The following is a 15,789-nucleotide window of genomic DNA, read 5'->3' as shown; positions in this document are numbered from 1 at the left end:
TAGACACTTGCATCAAGGCATTCTGCAAGGGTAGCCAACAAACCAAAACCTTTATCCAGGTCACAACTAGATGAGCCAAAGGTAATTTCAGACGATTTTGAGGTGCTAGATCCTCATTCTGTGGAGATTGGCAATGTTGATTCCACTTCTCAGAGGACATTCGTGACTGGTTCCTCTCCTTCTGCCTCATCCATTTCCAAAGATACTTTCAGGATTGATGTGGCTCCTTTGGGTTGTAGTTCCCCTATTCGACAACTATCTCCTTCCAGTGATCAAAATTTAGATACTCCCCTTGCTTCTTCTCCATAGGTATTTCCTTTATCTCATATGTTCTTCTTTGTCCGCATTATTACTTATACTTCATTCTTTTTTCCTGTAGACTCCTCTTCCTCTAGCTCCGCCGATTATTATCACTGAGATTGAGGATCCTCTATCTGAGTTAGACTTTTCTTTTCTGAATGATTTGCCTGTCTCCTCTGCTTCTTCTCTTAGCCAGCCTTCCTTTGCTTCTATCAAGGTAGCCAAGGAGCGACTTAGACATTTGCTTGCTCTTGATTTACTAAACCTATTTGAGGAAAAATGTGGCTATGTGTTTTCTGCATTAGACGTGTTGAGCAGGGTTGATGGTTCTAGTCGACCATAGGAGGTCCGATCTCAGATTACTGACTTGTTCTCTCTTCACCAACAAACTATCTCTTAGACTGTAGAGACCCTTCTATTAAGGACTTCATAACCAGAAGAGACGGATATCAACAAGCTGTTGCGAAAGTGGATATTGCAGCTCACCAAGTATCAGAGTTTAAGAAATATGGAGAATATCTTCTTCGGAAAGTAGATGCTTTGAAGGTAGAGATTGCTTTATTAGAAGGTGAAGCAGCTGCTGTCGCTGCCCATGAAGAACGCCTTAGCAGAGAGTATACTACAGAGGTTGACTTTGTTAAGACTGAGAGTAATATGATTAAGAATAAAACGCCTCAGGTATAGGCTTAGGTAGAGAATCACAAGGCCTACTCCTCTGCTATTTAATAACACTAGCAGACTTGGCACCAGTTCCAGGATGTTGACCTTGATTAATTCTTCTTTAGCTGATTTCTCTTTGTTTAGATTTGTTTTAATGTACTTTGGGAATCCTTCCTGGATATTCGTTTAGTATTTCTTAAAAGTCATGAATCGGTCTTTGCACATTTATATAATAAATGGCCAATAGGCCTGTTCATTTTACTCATCAATTACTATGGGATCAGCTATTTACATTCTTTATTTTTGTGGCAAAATATTACCTACATTTATTTTTACATACTTAGCCGTGCTATCGGCATATTACCTATCATAGTTATTGAGCTATTTACTGCAAGTGACCTTCTCAGAGCCGTGGGATCGACCTAATTACCTTCATTGTTGTTGTTCTTTCATCTCCCACATGGTGGCATGGTACTTTTTGAGGTAAAAACCATTGATGTTTCTTTTATGTGGTACTCCTAACAAACTCGACAACTAGTAGGCATTTCCTTTGAGGATTTTATAAACTCAGAAGGGACCTTCCCAGTTAGGAGACCATTTGCCATATTCCTTGCATTTAGAACCTAGTGGTAAAATTACCTTCCACACCAAATCTCCTTCTCGGAACGATTTCTTTCGAATTCTTTTGTTGTAGGTCCTAACAATCCTCTTCTTTTGCACAGACATTCTGCTGAATGCCTGAAGACATGCTTCATCAAGTTCCTCTAGCTCAATTGCCATAGCCTATGTATAATCATCTGGAGTTAACCCATTTTGTTTTGCTACTCTAAGTGAAGGAACCACAACTTCCATTGGTACAACTACATCATGGCCAAAGGTTAATGCAAAAGGACTTGTTTGAGTAGCATTCCTTTCTGAAGTACGATATGCCCCATAAAGTCTCTAACAATAGATAATGCCCACTCCCTGGGGTTATCCTCAATCATCTTCTATAGAATATTGATGAGCACTTTGTTTGAAGCTTCTGCCTGACCATTCGCCTGGGCATAATAAGGACTGGAAGTAAGGAGTTTAATATGATAATCCTCTGCAAAATCCTTAACCTCCTACCCCGTGAACATGGTCCCTGATATGTTGTAATACTTTGGGGAATGCCAAACTTGTGGATGATATGCTCTTTGATAAATTCGACAACACCTCGTTGCTCAACCTTCTTCAAAGGCACTGCCTCCACCCACTTTGTGAAATAATTTGTAGCTACCAAGATAAAGGAATGACCTTTAGAGGATGCTGGATGAATTTTGCCGATGATGTCCATGGTCCAACCCCGAAAAGGCCACGACTTTAAGATAGATTGTAATTCTTCTGTCGGTGAGGATGTCAGATTTTTCCTAAAAGATTGGAAAGAATCGAATCGAATGGGCTTAATTTATTTTATTTAATAAAACGGTTTTCGTTTTAGTAAACCCGTTTTGATCCTTGAAGTCTTGGTTGGTGCTTGGAGTCTTCTTATTGGTGCTTGGAGTCTTGGTTGACTGACCAGACCCTTGGAACCCGGACTTGTTAAAGCTTCTAGCACGGTTCCCATACTTCTTGTCCTCTCTAATTTTGTCTTCAATGGCAGTCCCACTTCATAAACTTGAGAAAACTCGATCACTGGCATATAATACAGCTTCTCACAGAAAACTGGCAAAGTCCCCTTTATAAAGATCTTGATTTGCTCCTTGGTATCTGGACGGTTCCTCATTTGTGTGACCTTGGCTCTACATCTAGCCATATAATCTATAAAGGTCTCGTCTTGCTTTTGCACAGTCGCTTCTAAATCTCTCAAATTAACACTCATTTGGAGATTGTAAGCGTATTCTTTGAGGAAAACCATGGTAAGCTCATTCCAATCTCTTCTTACTCTTTTCTCGAGATTGTAATACCAAGTTTGGGCAAATTCTGTTAAGGACATAGAGAACATCTTCAAAATTTCCCTTAATAGCAGACTCGCCAGTTCCATGATAGACTTGTACTGTATAAGGTGCACCTTCGAGTCGCCATTACCATCATATTTCGCCACCTTTGGCATCTTGTAAGTCACAGCGGTAGTTTGTTTCAACTCTAACTCCTCATCATCATCATCATCATCTAGGTCGACATATTGGTCCATCCCCTTGGACTTCATGAACACATGCAGCTTCTCAAGCTTCTTATCTAGCTTTTCAAATTTTTCTGAGATGACTGGCTTAGACTCAACCTTCTTGGTTGACATCTTCTTAAAAAACTCATCGTTTTCCTAAGTGTCATCAATATGCTCCCTCTTGCTCTTCATCTTCATCTTCTATCACCACTTGCTCTTTTCCCTTATCAAATCTCATGAGCTTCTCAAGGCTAGATGTCATTATTTTCTCAATCATCTTTTCAATTTTTGAAACAGGAATGCTTGGCTCAGCCATTTTATTAGCAGGAGTAGAGACTAAAACTAGCGAATCTATTCAAACCAGAGAGTTTTCAATCTCAAAGTGGGAGGCCGAGGGATTGGAGGACACTGAGCTTGGTAAATCAAAGGGGGTTAAAGGTTCTTCAACTCTAATCAACCAGCTGTCTATCCTCAACCAACTGACTTCTTTCAGTGCTTTATCTCTATCAGGTGCTATTTTGACTGCACAAAATGAGTGTTAGAAAACATGACATGATGCATGTATGCATGGATGCATGCTTATGGAATGACATACAACAATGCAATCATACAGTCACAACATCGTGAAATGCGACTAATGTGAGTAAAGAAAGAGTTCTGGGTAATGTGATATGACACTCATTTTGAGATGAATCTACAGGTAATGTTATTATGTATAGGAGAGGTGAGCTCAAAGTTAGAAGTGGTGAGCTATGAATTTTTAGTAATGCCATTCGGATGCATGCTATCTTATTGGATGCATGCTTTGAGCTCACCTCTCTTTTACTTAGGTTACTCTCTTGATATCTTAAAAAAGGTTTGATATTTGTTTTCGTAGAACAATACTCCACTGTTATCCAATCTGAATTTCCCACCATGGTCTTCCTGTACTTGTTTAACCCATATTACTATTTGCTTATCTTTCTTTTGTGCTTCTGCAACTTCCTGAACCCAAGATGGCTGTACTTGCATCTGTACTAGAATAGCTCCCTACTGTTGCAACTTCATGTTGATTCTCATTGACCTCAAAGCATACAATGATTTTCGGCTAAGGGCATCAGCTACCACATTAGCTTTGCCCGGATGGTAATTAGTGACATAATCATAATTAGCCAGAATCTGCATCCACTTCCGTTGTCTTAAATTCAAGTATTTCTGTGTCGATAAATACTTTAAACTCTGATGATCTATGTAAATGTAACGCTTTTCACCGCACAGATAATGCCTCCATACTTTGAATGCTAGAACAATGGCTACCAGTTCTAAATCATAGGTTGGATAATTCAATTCATGTGGCTTCAACTGTCTGGATACATAAGCCACCACTTTCTTGTCTTGCATGAGTACACATCCTAACCCAGTATGAGAGGCATCACTGCAAATCTCGAATTCTTTACCTGACACTGGCTGGGTCAACACTGGTGCTTCAGTCAACTTTTTCTTCAAAGTTTCAAAACTCTGCTGACACCTATCATCCCATTGGAATACAACCTCTTTCTTTAACAATCTTGTTAATGGTGATGCAATGATGCAGAATCCCTCTACGAATCTTCTGTAATAGTCGGCTAAACCCAGAAAACTTCGGACTTCTGTGACATTCCTGGGTGGTCTCCAATCAACAATAGCTTTAATCTTCTTAGGATCCACTCTGATGCCCTCCGATGCTACCACATGTCCTAAGAAAGAATATGAAGGTACGTTGAGAGTCCACTGAATGATGGAGAAAGTAAGGTTGAATATGAAGGTAGATGAAGGAGATGAAAATGACGATGAAGGAGGAGATGGAGAAGGTAAAGTGAAATGGAATTTTCGGGTAACTTCTTCTAGCTAAAACTCACACTTACTAAGCTTGGCATACAACTATTTATCCCTCAGATATCTGCTTTTAGTGGTACCCAAGTTGCATAATTCATACAGCATATTGAACAGCAAGTAAGATCACAAAAGTGTAATGATATGTGTGATTACATGTTTATTTATTTGGTTCTGATTAAGTTGAGATATCCACTGAGCTTTATTTGCTCTGCAAGTTACCTGTTTTAACTCGCAGGTTTTGGGTCTGGACCGTAGAGAGTCATCTTTAGAATTGCTGCAGTTCATCTTTTAAAGACCCAATCTTCAGGGTAGCTACTCATTTTGATATTTTGGTTCTGTAGCATGTAAAGGGCACATAGTTGGGCCCATTTCATTTTGGAAAATAATGTAATGTCTTGTAACTATTAAGTAAATATCTGTCTATAAATGATGAATAAAGCAACAGCATGACATAATATGTAGCATACAGGATGATATCAGCATGACAGGACAAAGGTTCACCTAGATTGTAGTGTCTCGGCTCGGTTCGTTCGGGTTAACGGGTGGACCGGGAAGGAATGTTACCACTAATACTATATTCCATCGTGGCTTTATCATGACTGCACAAATCCAAAATTGGAGAAAGGTTCTCGAGAATTGTTTAGGTGCAAAACGCGCCCTATTTCATAACCAAACATTTATAATGACCTTATTGCTTATTTCTTTTTCTTATTATTTTTTGTATCCCTTATTGTTTGCCTCAAACATAATATTATTTAAGCAGGGTTCTTTATTTTACAGTTGAGATTTTTTTTCTTCTTTTCTTTTCTTTTTGGCATTAATAATATTTGGCTCCAAAATAGATTCTTTCTTTACTTTTCCAAAAGTGAATTTTTTTTACATTAACAGTTCTTTTTTAGGCCCTAACTAAATATTGACAATTTTTTAATCTCAAAGCCTAAGAGGTTTGATATGGCTTCGTATCCTATAAAGAGAAGTGACCAATTTCCACAAGACGGTTGGCAATATTGCGCATGAGCGTGAATCGCGCCTCCACACCTTGGAAGAGAGTCATGGCTTCGAGTTGCACTTGCTTTATTTCAAGCAAGAGTTGATGAGCCTCTTCTAATTGGGCTTCGTTCATCGAAGTTGGAATCGGAGGAGCTTCCCTCTTAGGCGTTTGGGCTTTGGCCTTATAGTCACTATTAGAAAGAGCTCTTTTAACTCATTTTGCCTCCAAAGCTTCTCTTAAGTCTTTCGCCCTTTGGCGCTTTGATCGTCGGGATTGAGCCATGATGGAATATACCTAAATGGCTATAAGAAAATAAGTTAAATGATGCATGAATGAGGCACGACACATTCATAGCAATAATATACAAACAAGGGGGAAAAGGGATTATGGAAATGCATGACCTCCACCCTTATATCACCCACACACAATTCAAGGTACGGTCTTTTCTAAACCCTAGGACATATAGGTTGGGCCCATAAACCATCATGGGGTTTGGATCGATGCCAGTCACATTTATTGAATGAATGCAACAATCATTTTTTATTAAGGTATTTCCTAAAGGGAAGGAACTAGGGTCAACTACATGAGCGTAGGTCAAGTTTATTACGTCTTAGGTTCCATAAGCCAGAATCGGTTATTTCCTTCCATTTGCTTTGGGTCTAAGTGTAATGGTGATAACGGATTGTCCAATTCTTTTGATATACCAAATGGTACTTGACTTATGGGCGATGTATATTAATGGTGGATCCAAACAGTCGAGTAGAGTGAGAGGATCATGACCCCCAATACCACCTTTAGGGTTTAGGATAGAAAAGAGATTAAGAAGAGAATAAATGCATGAATGACATTTATAAGTATAAAAAGTAAACTCAATTTAAAGTTAATAACATTATTAAAGATTGTGAATAGTTTGGACAACTTTTGTAGTCAACTCTCTTATTCGAACCTAAAATCGAAAATCAGAGATTCTGGGTTCGATCCCCAGTGAAGTTGCCAGGCTGAGGATGTTGGATTTTTCCCAAAAGATTGAAAAGAATCGAATCGAACGAGCTTGATTTATTTTCTTTAATAAAACGGTTTTCTTTTTATTAAACCCATTTAATCCTTGGAAAAAGGTTCTCTTACTTTGGTAAGAGTTTTATTTTAGAGTCGTCATCCTTATTAGGAAAAATTCTCAAATTAGTCGATTCTTTGGAATGGACTAATCCAATTTTAAACTAGAGATAGGGTCTGGGAGTTAGGTACGAAATGGGAAGTTGTTAGGCACCCATTTCGCCCGGCTAAGCTGGCCTCTTAGTTGTCCATCAATTCACAATAATTTAATAATATAATTAACTAAAAATTGAGATGTAAAACCTTCTATGTATTTTAGAAAACATGTCAAACACACATACAATCTCATCCATACAACATGAAATAAACCATCCAAAGAAGGGGAGGTGAGGAGAATAGAATACAAACCAACCTAATTATTACAATCTACCCTCAAACCCTCCAAATTTCCCAAACCCGATATATCTATTACAAGCAAGCTTTAATAGGATCCTTATGGACCATTTTACATTTTGCAAAAAAACTTAAATCAAAAAAAAAAAAAAAGAAAGAAAATCCAAACCACAAACAACAAACATAAAGAATAACAAGTATTCACATAAGTATATATTAACTATAAGATCACAACACAATTAATCATCCAACAAGCATGAATATGATGAATGTAAATGATACAAAATTAATAAATAATGGGTTAGCACAATAACAATGAACATTAAACTAAATAACAAGAATATAAAGGACAGAAATAATAAAGTGCTAGTAAAGTAAAAGACAATAATTAAATGATAGAAATTTAAAGGTTTTAACAAGATTTAAGCTCATGATCTTGATGTTCATTCTAGAAGGATGAACAAATCCACCAATCATTACTCTCAATCATGTTTCATTTGTTTATTTGATCCATATATGACCTAATATGCATCACGAACCTTTTAAGGTTGGAGCTTGGCCACAAGATCACCGAATAGGGACATTTATTGGGCAAAAACAAGAGGATTCTGGGCACTTGTGGCATGAGCCATAGGGAAGTGGCGTATGCCACTACTATTGGCCTCGCGCCACAGAGGTGCAAAAGGCCTTGTTTGGTTAATCCTAGTTTCCCCTCACAACCAAACCTAGAAATGGTGTTTTAAACACCGAAAAGGTAAAGAAAAAGATGAAGAAAGCGTTTAAAGGTTCTTAAGAACTACCTTTTGTGATTTCTTTGATGATTTACTGAAAAATGGATGAAGGGAAACCCAACACTTGGTCCTTGATCCAAAAATCCAAGATTCGAGATTAGAGTTTGTAATTTTAGGATTCTAGATTATCCACAGGGGGGTTTTGATTGATTAACCAACAAGTTCTCAACTCAAATCCAAATTTTAACACAAGTTGCCTTTAGATTTCTTTGGTTGAGTTTTTAAAATGCAAGAACTTCCCCTTGTTTCAAAAAGAATCCCCCTTTTAACACACCCCACCTAATGCCTATTTATAGGCAAATGAGGAGCCATCTCATTTTGAGGCCTGCCTAATGAGCCCCACGGACACCTTTATGAACCTGCTTCATTACCTCCATTGCCTTTGAGAATCCGAGGCACCTCAACAATAATCCATCAATGCTTTTTCGGTATAGGACATCCTCTATCAGCACGTAGTGTAAAGCATAAACTTTAATACGATAAGGAGTCTTCCTGGATGGGCACTCCAAATATTTCCTCAGAGGTCCTCTCTAATCATCCGCAATATTAGACTCAAGGTCAGTATTAAATTATTCAACTGGTATACCTCTTTCCTCAGTTGAGGGATGTTATTTCTTCTAATGCACACTATTTTTTCTATTAGTTCTTCTGACATCCTCAAACCAGAAGCGATTTGGGCTAATTCATCTGCTTCTAAATTTTCTTCCCTTGGGACATGTGTGAACGCTACTTCCTTGAAATCATCTAACAATTGGATAGCAGTTGCAAAGTAAGTTATTAAATCTGGACTGCCACACTTGTATTCCCCTAGCAATTGTTTAATAACCAACTGAGAATCGTCAATAACGTGTATTTGCTCAACTCCAAGCTCCTAAGAATCTCCAAGCCAATAATCAAAGCTCCATACTCCGCTTGGTTGTTGGTGCATTGAAAATCTAGGTTAAAGGACATAACAGTCTTCACACTAGTTGGAGATGTAATTATAATTTCGGCCCTTACAGAACTTTCAGTGTTGGACCCGTCGAACCTAAGGACCCATGGAGCTTTCTCTACATTATACACTGGTAAATCTTGTGGTTCCATTCCCTCTAGCTCAACACATGGATGATTAGTAAGGAAATTAGCTATAGCCTATCCTTTCATCGCCTTCTATGTATAATAAATAAGGTCGAATTCTGACAGGGCAAGGGACCACTTTCCAATCCTACCTATGATAATAGGTTTAGAGAGTATGTACTTCATTAGATCTGTCTAAGATACTACATATACCCGGGATTTAATAAGGTAATGTCTCAGCTTAGTACAACTGAAGTACAAAGCCAAGCATAACTTTTCAATATGTGAGTATTTAATCTCAGTTGGAATCAATCTTCTACTTAAATAATAAACCGCCTGCTTCTGACCACTCTGATTATTTTGTTCTAGCAAATATCCAATAGAATTAAAAGCGACAAAAATATAAAGTTTGAGAGGAATACCTTTGGTAGGGGGAGCCAATAACGGCGACTTCGTAAGATACTCTTTCAACTTTTCAAAAGCCAGCTGGTGCCTCTCCTCCCATCTGAATTCTTTCTCCTGGCGAAGCTTGACCAAATTAATAAATTCTTTGACTTTTCTACCAAGTCAGAGATGAATCTTCTAAGGTAATTGACCTGCCCCAAGAACCTCTGCAACTCTCTTTTATTTTGAGGCGCTCTTACCTTTTGAATTGCTTTTGTTTTATTCTGATCAACCTTAATCCCCCCCCTGGTGGACCAAGAAACCTAAAAAATTCCCCAATCAAACTCCAAAGGCACATTTCAATAGGTTGATTTTCAATTGATGTTCCCACATCCTCTAGAACCCTTTCCTTAAATGCTCTTGGTGATCTCCTTCCCTTTTGGACTTAATCACAATATCATCAATGTACACCTCCATGAAGTATCCTAACATGTCATGGAATATAGCATTCATGGCCCCCTGGTACGTGGCACCTGCATTCTTTAAACCAAAAGGCATGACCAGCCATTCAAAAGTGCCAATAGAACCTAGGCATCTGAAGGCGATCTTCGGAACATCTTCTGGAGCGATGAGGATCTAATTATAACCTAAAAAGCCATCAAGAAAAGACAAAAGCTCATTTTCAGCAGCTGCATCTATCAACATATCTATAATGGGCATCACATAAACATCATTAAGCATTGCTAGGTTTAGATCTCTAAAGTCAACACAAACCCGTAGATTCCCATTCTTCCTTATCACAGGTACAATGTTTGATAACCACTGACTGTACCTAGTAGGACAGATGAATCCTGCCTTGAGGAGCTTTTCTATCTCTTCCTTAACCTTTAAGATTACTTCTTCTGACATTCTCCTTGGTGGTTGATGATACGGTTTAAAGTCGGGCTTGATAGATAACCTATGCTCCACCAAACTCCTCTTTAAGCTAGGAATCTCATGGTAATCCCATATAAAGCAATCTTTATACTCGTGAAGCAAAGCTATGACCTGATTTATCTCCGGTTTCAACAGGCTGCTAACATATGTTAATCTTGGATACTCAAGTGTGCCGAGGTTGATTTTCTCTAAGGGATCTTAGACTCCTGTAATAATTTCATCTAGCTTTGGTGGCGCAGGGCTAAGTTCATGCAACTAGACTTTTTCCCTGAAATCATCTACCGGATCTTCCTCAAATGTCACCTCAGCCCCATCAACTTCCTACGACTCTTTCATAGCTAACCTGTCAAACAGTTGTTGCAAATAAGCTCTGGAGATGGTAGCTGTTGTCATCTCTTCATTAGAATATGTTTTATTAATCATGGAGCTTTGTCATCTCAGGCTCCCACCTCGGCCTCTTATAAGGCTTGATGGTTAATGATGGTGTTGAACTGACTTCAGAAACATATGATGGGCTATCAAGTGATGAGCTAGTATCCTCTGAAACTTCAGTAACAACATACTCAGGTTGATTCAAGGCGCCACCTTCCTCAAAAGAAAAATCTCCTTCAACTTCCACTGCTTCAACTTCCACTGCTTCACTTCAAGTTCACCCCCTTCTGATACAATGAATGGGACTGAAATCCACATCAAACAAATGTGCTTCTAGGGAACTAGAGTTAGTTTGAAAAGGTTTAGGATATGTCCATACAACTTCCACATCATCACCTTTCCAAAATATCAAAAACTGATGCAAGGAGGACGGTACACACCAGTTGGCATGAATCCAATCCCTTCCCAGTATCACATCATAACCAACAGTGGATCTAGAGAACAAAGAAGGCTGACAAAGGTGTTTTACTACCAACAGTAATCTCTACTGGCAATACCCCCATAAATTTTGATGCATTACCAGTAAAAGCCAACACTGTAATTTTGGTAGGTGTAAGATCTTCCTCTGTCCTCCCAATAGCTAAGAGTGTTTTGAATGGAATTGTATTCAACAGTAATCCATTCTCTATAAGAACCCTTGAAATGGGTTTTCCATCAATGTGTGCAGTTATATATAATGGCCTAATATGTTCAGTCATGCTTTCTATAGGCTTCTCAAGCACTACTCGTTTCGGTTCTCCAGGCTTAAAACACTGAATAGTCACTCCACTGCATATCTCTAGTTCGTTAGAATCTGATTCCTCCTGAGGTACGCATGTCTCTCTTGGGAACTTCTAGAACTCTTGTGGTAAGACTATTCCTGAAATTGGACAACCAAAAGGCAAAGGTACACCTTTAAATGAAAAGTTACCTTCTGAAATATCTTTCTCTGTATAACTTCCTTGAGATTCCATGTCATAGTCTGTGGCTTTACGCTTGAACTTATTTTTCTCATTTTTGCAGTTGGAACTGGCTAAAGTTGCCTTCTGCCACTTCTCCAAGACTCTTTTCCTCTACAACTTCCTCTTCTGAGTTCGAGTCAGAGGTTGAGGGAACTTTGCATGTCACACCACCATCCACTTCTTACTTGGTTCAACAGGTGGAGGAACAACAAATCTTGATTGGTTCCTTTGGAACTTTGGTTCAGATATAATCACTTTTCTCTTTGCAAGAAAGCAGTCGACAGACGGACTAGCTCCCCTCAGAAACTTCTGCTGCCAATGTTACTACGGTTTATTATGTGTCTTTGAGATCTTCTGATGAACCTGCAACTTCTTCAACTGATCAATGATACTCCTCAAATCTACTTCCATGGCATTGATGGACACCACTGGTGGAAAAGGATCTTCATCAATCAGCATATGCTCTTTTTCAAGGAACCTCAAGACTCCTCTATTAATGTTGTCCTGTAGAGCATTATTGAAACTCTAGCAACTATTAATATTATGGTTCCAGGAGTCATGGTACTTATAATATTGTTATCCCTTCAGCTCCTCTTTCGTCGGCAGCTTATGACTAGATGGGAAAGATACAAACTTTTCCTTCTACAAAAAATTGAAGATCTCCTCAGTCTTAGACACATCAAAGGTAAATTGAGTCTCTGAACCGGAGTTCTTCTTCTGAGATGTTGTCTTTACTGGGGCTCCTAAGTTCGGAGACATATAAGAAATTGAGTTCACTAAGTCAGCCACAGCTGTTTCCTGATGAAGCTCCTGATAATAGGTTCCTGTTCAGCTTCTCTTCCTCTGTGATTCTTCTTTCAGTAGCTCTTCATATTCTGCTACCTTAGCCGCTAACTCATAGAAATCTCTAAACTCCATCCCTTGGAATTTCTTCCTCAGCTTGAAGTCCAACTGAGCCATCTTGACAAACTCGTGTTCAGGTAAGAACACATTACACCTATTCCTCAACTTCTTAAACCTTGCAATAAATGAGTCAGCCATCTCTCCACTTCTTTGTGTCAGCCTGGATAACTCGGCCACAAACCTCTGGCTCAGCTCTAAAGAACTGGGTATGGAAGAGACACTCCATCTCATACTATGAACTAATTAAGTTTATCGGAAGTGTTGAATACTAGGTGAAAGTTGTACCTGTCAAGGAGTTAGGAAACAATCGCAACTTATAATTAGCAAAATTCTCCAAATTGGCGAGTTCGCCACATTGGATAATGAATCTGGCTATATGCCCCATGATCGATTGTCTATCTTCTCTAGAGAATAATGTGAAGTCTGGATTTTTATACCCCTTGGGATAAGGATTCTCTCTAATGATGGTTTCTAAATAAGGCTTCACAAACTCTGGGTGGCCAACTTGCCTGAGGCCAGGCTCATACAGCTCCTGCACAGCGTCTCTCAAAACATCCATAGTGACTTGGGGAATCTGAGGAATAGGATTAGTTGTCACTTGAGGAACTGTAGGACACTAGTATATGTATTTTGGGGAGCTTCATTAAAACCAACCCCTCTAGTTTCTTGGCTTCCTCTTATACATGTCAGCGACTAAGGAGCATGAGAATCCTCAGCCTCATAAACACTTGGGTGAGTCATTGGACTAGTGGTCCTGAAAACAATGTTAGGAGTCACTGTAGGCCTGCCAGTGGGGCAGCCTATCTAGAGTGATGCCTTCGATGGGTGGTGCACTGGCTCCTCTTTTTGATGTGGTGGTTGATACCTCTCTTCAGTAAGATCACGACCACTATCAGTGCCCCCTGAGGGACTTCGAGGCGGTTGCCCCCTAAGTTCTTTGACACACTTGGATGAATATTCGTTCTCCTCCTTAGTAGAAGACTTGCTAGTAGGAGATTGATTTACATGTGAGTCCAAAACATCAATCTTCTTTCCAGTGACCTTATCCATAAAGATGTTTATGGTTTGCAGCAATCGGGCCATCATCTAACTATTATTCCTATGTGCTTCCAGCATCACCTTCACATTAGAAGAACAAAAGTTAATGACAACATCATAAAAAACAGAAGGTGTTTTGCTGAGCGTTTATTGAGATCATAAAAGGTAAGTGCAACTTTTGGGGGATTTTGAGCAAGAGAGTTGATTTCTCCTTCCTCATAAGGAGATGCTCCTCTTCAGGGCTTCCAAGGCCTACTCCCGTAGGTCCTCCATCCAAATTCAATGACCCGGTAGCAGTTTCTTTTTTAATAACAGGACGAGTTTTTCAAGTCATGATGTTCTCTCAAAACTCAGGTGAAAGATGGAATGCACAAAAGTGGTCCCACCAAGCGTGCCACTAAAGATTGTTGGTTCTTTATTGGAAGGAGCAACAAATCCGCAGGCTAACAGCTTGATTTGTGAATTAATTACGGGCATGCCAGGTGTGTGAAGTACTCAACTGAAAATTAAAGTGCGCTTGACTTGACTTCTAGGTTGTGAGTTTGGATCCATGGTAAACACTTCATCGACTGTGCAATTAAAGTGAATTTGAGTAGAGAAAATTGTAAAGAGAGCATGATTGCTTGAAAAGTAAATTGAATTTGATTGCTTGAAATGTAAAGGCAATTTGCTTGTATTGAAAAGAGTGCTTGTAATTACAGGAAATGTAAGTAAACAGTGCTTAAGAAAAATAAAAACAAGGCTTTTGAAATTAAACTGATTGAATTCGTCGGAGAATTTAGTTGAATTCGTCGGAGAATTTAGTTAGGATCTGGTCATCAGTCTCACTCTTTTTATAGGCTCTATAGGTAGTTTTCAAAAGATTCACTGATGCACGTTACCCTCATTGGCTCCTATAGTCTCCACCTTCTATACGTGGTGTATAACTGCTTGAGGAGTGGTCTCCTTCTTCCCAACTGCAAGTCATGTCTTCTATTATCTCTTTCTTTTAATCAATTAATAGAAATTAATTAATCAATTAATTATCCAAAATATTATTAATTTGGCCCCAATCACATACAGTCCAAGCCCAAATCTAATATACTAAACCCAACCCCAAAAAATCACAAATGGGTCCAACAATCCTACATAAATATATAATTGCTAAATGCGTAATTTGTAGTGCACTTTTTGTGATTCTATTTGTTTGAAGGTTCTGAGAATCAAGAAGTAGGTGGAGCAGTTTGTTTGGCGGAACATTTGATGGTAGGACTCCTAATTGGCAATAGTTCATGTGTACAGGAATCCAATTGTGATAGATACTGTTTGAGCTTTTTTTTTTTTTTTTAATTAATTGCTTTATATAATATTACTTTTATTTTAGAGTCTTAAATTTTTTTAACTTGCATGCTAGATACGCGTACTTATCAAAAATACTTCAGAAGTAAACTTCTAAGTTAAATGAGCAATCAAATTTTCTCTATCATCTTCATGATTTGATTTCTCATTCTTTCAATTTATATATATTTCATACAGAAAAAATACAGAATAAAATAGGGTGAAAAAATAAATAAAGAACATATAATATGGGATAAAAATAATACTTGGTTCATTTTTCAATATAAGAAGTATTCTTCATCCATGTTATTTATATAACATCTACATGATAAATAACATAAATGATCAGTAATGATAAATAAAATTTCCTTCGAAAAATTTTGTATTTAATTTTGAAAATTATCAATCGCAGAGAGATATGATTTTAGTAATAAAATTCTTAAAACTTAATTATTGATTTTTTTAATTAAATTCAATTAAGATCTAGACTTACAATAATTATAATTTCAAAGAAAACTTTTTTTTTATTGATTAATGATATAACTAATTATAGGTTATAAATTTCATTATGATCTCATTGATGTGATCTCAGTGATAATGATTTAAATTGAGTTT

General features: G+C 38.1%; 2 pseudogenes; both read right to left on the bottom strand.

The window, feature by feature from the left end:
• Positions 1 to 8,457: 8,457 nt before the first annotated feature.
• LOC149493235 (uncharacterized) lies at positions 8,458 to 9,250 on the bottom strand (annotated as a pseudogene).
• Positions 9,251 to 12,240: 2,990 nt separating this feature from the next.
• On the bottom strand, positions 12,241 to 13,378 carry LOC149493234 (uncharacterized; annotated as a pseudogene).
• Positions 13,379 to 15,789: the final 2,411 nt, after the last annotated feature.

This window comes from Jatropha curcas, chromosome 10, assembly GCF_041381405.1.
Source record: "Jatropha curcas cultivar XTBG-Jc1 chromosome 10, XTBG_Jcur_1.0, whole genome shotgun sequence".
In the NCBI taxonomy this organism is placed as follows: Eukaryota; Viridiplantae; Streptophyta; class Magnoliopsida; order Malpighiales; family Euphorbiaceae; genus Jatropha; species Jatropha curcas.
This window is presented reverse-complemented; position numbering and strand designations above follow the sequence as displayed.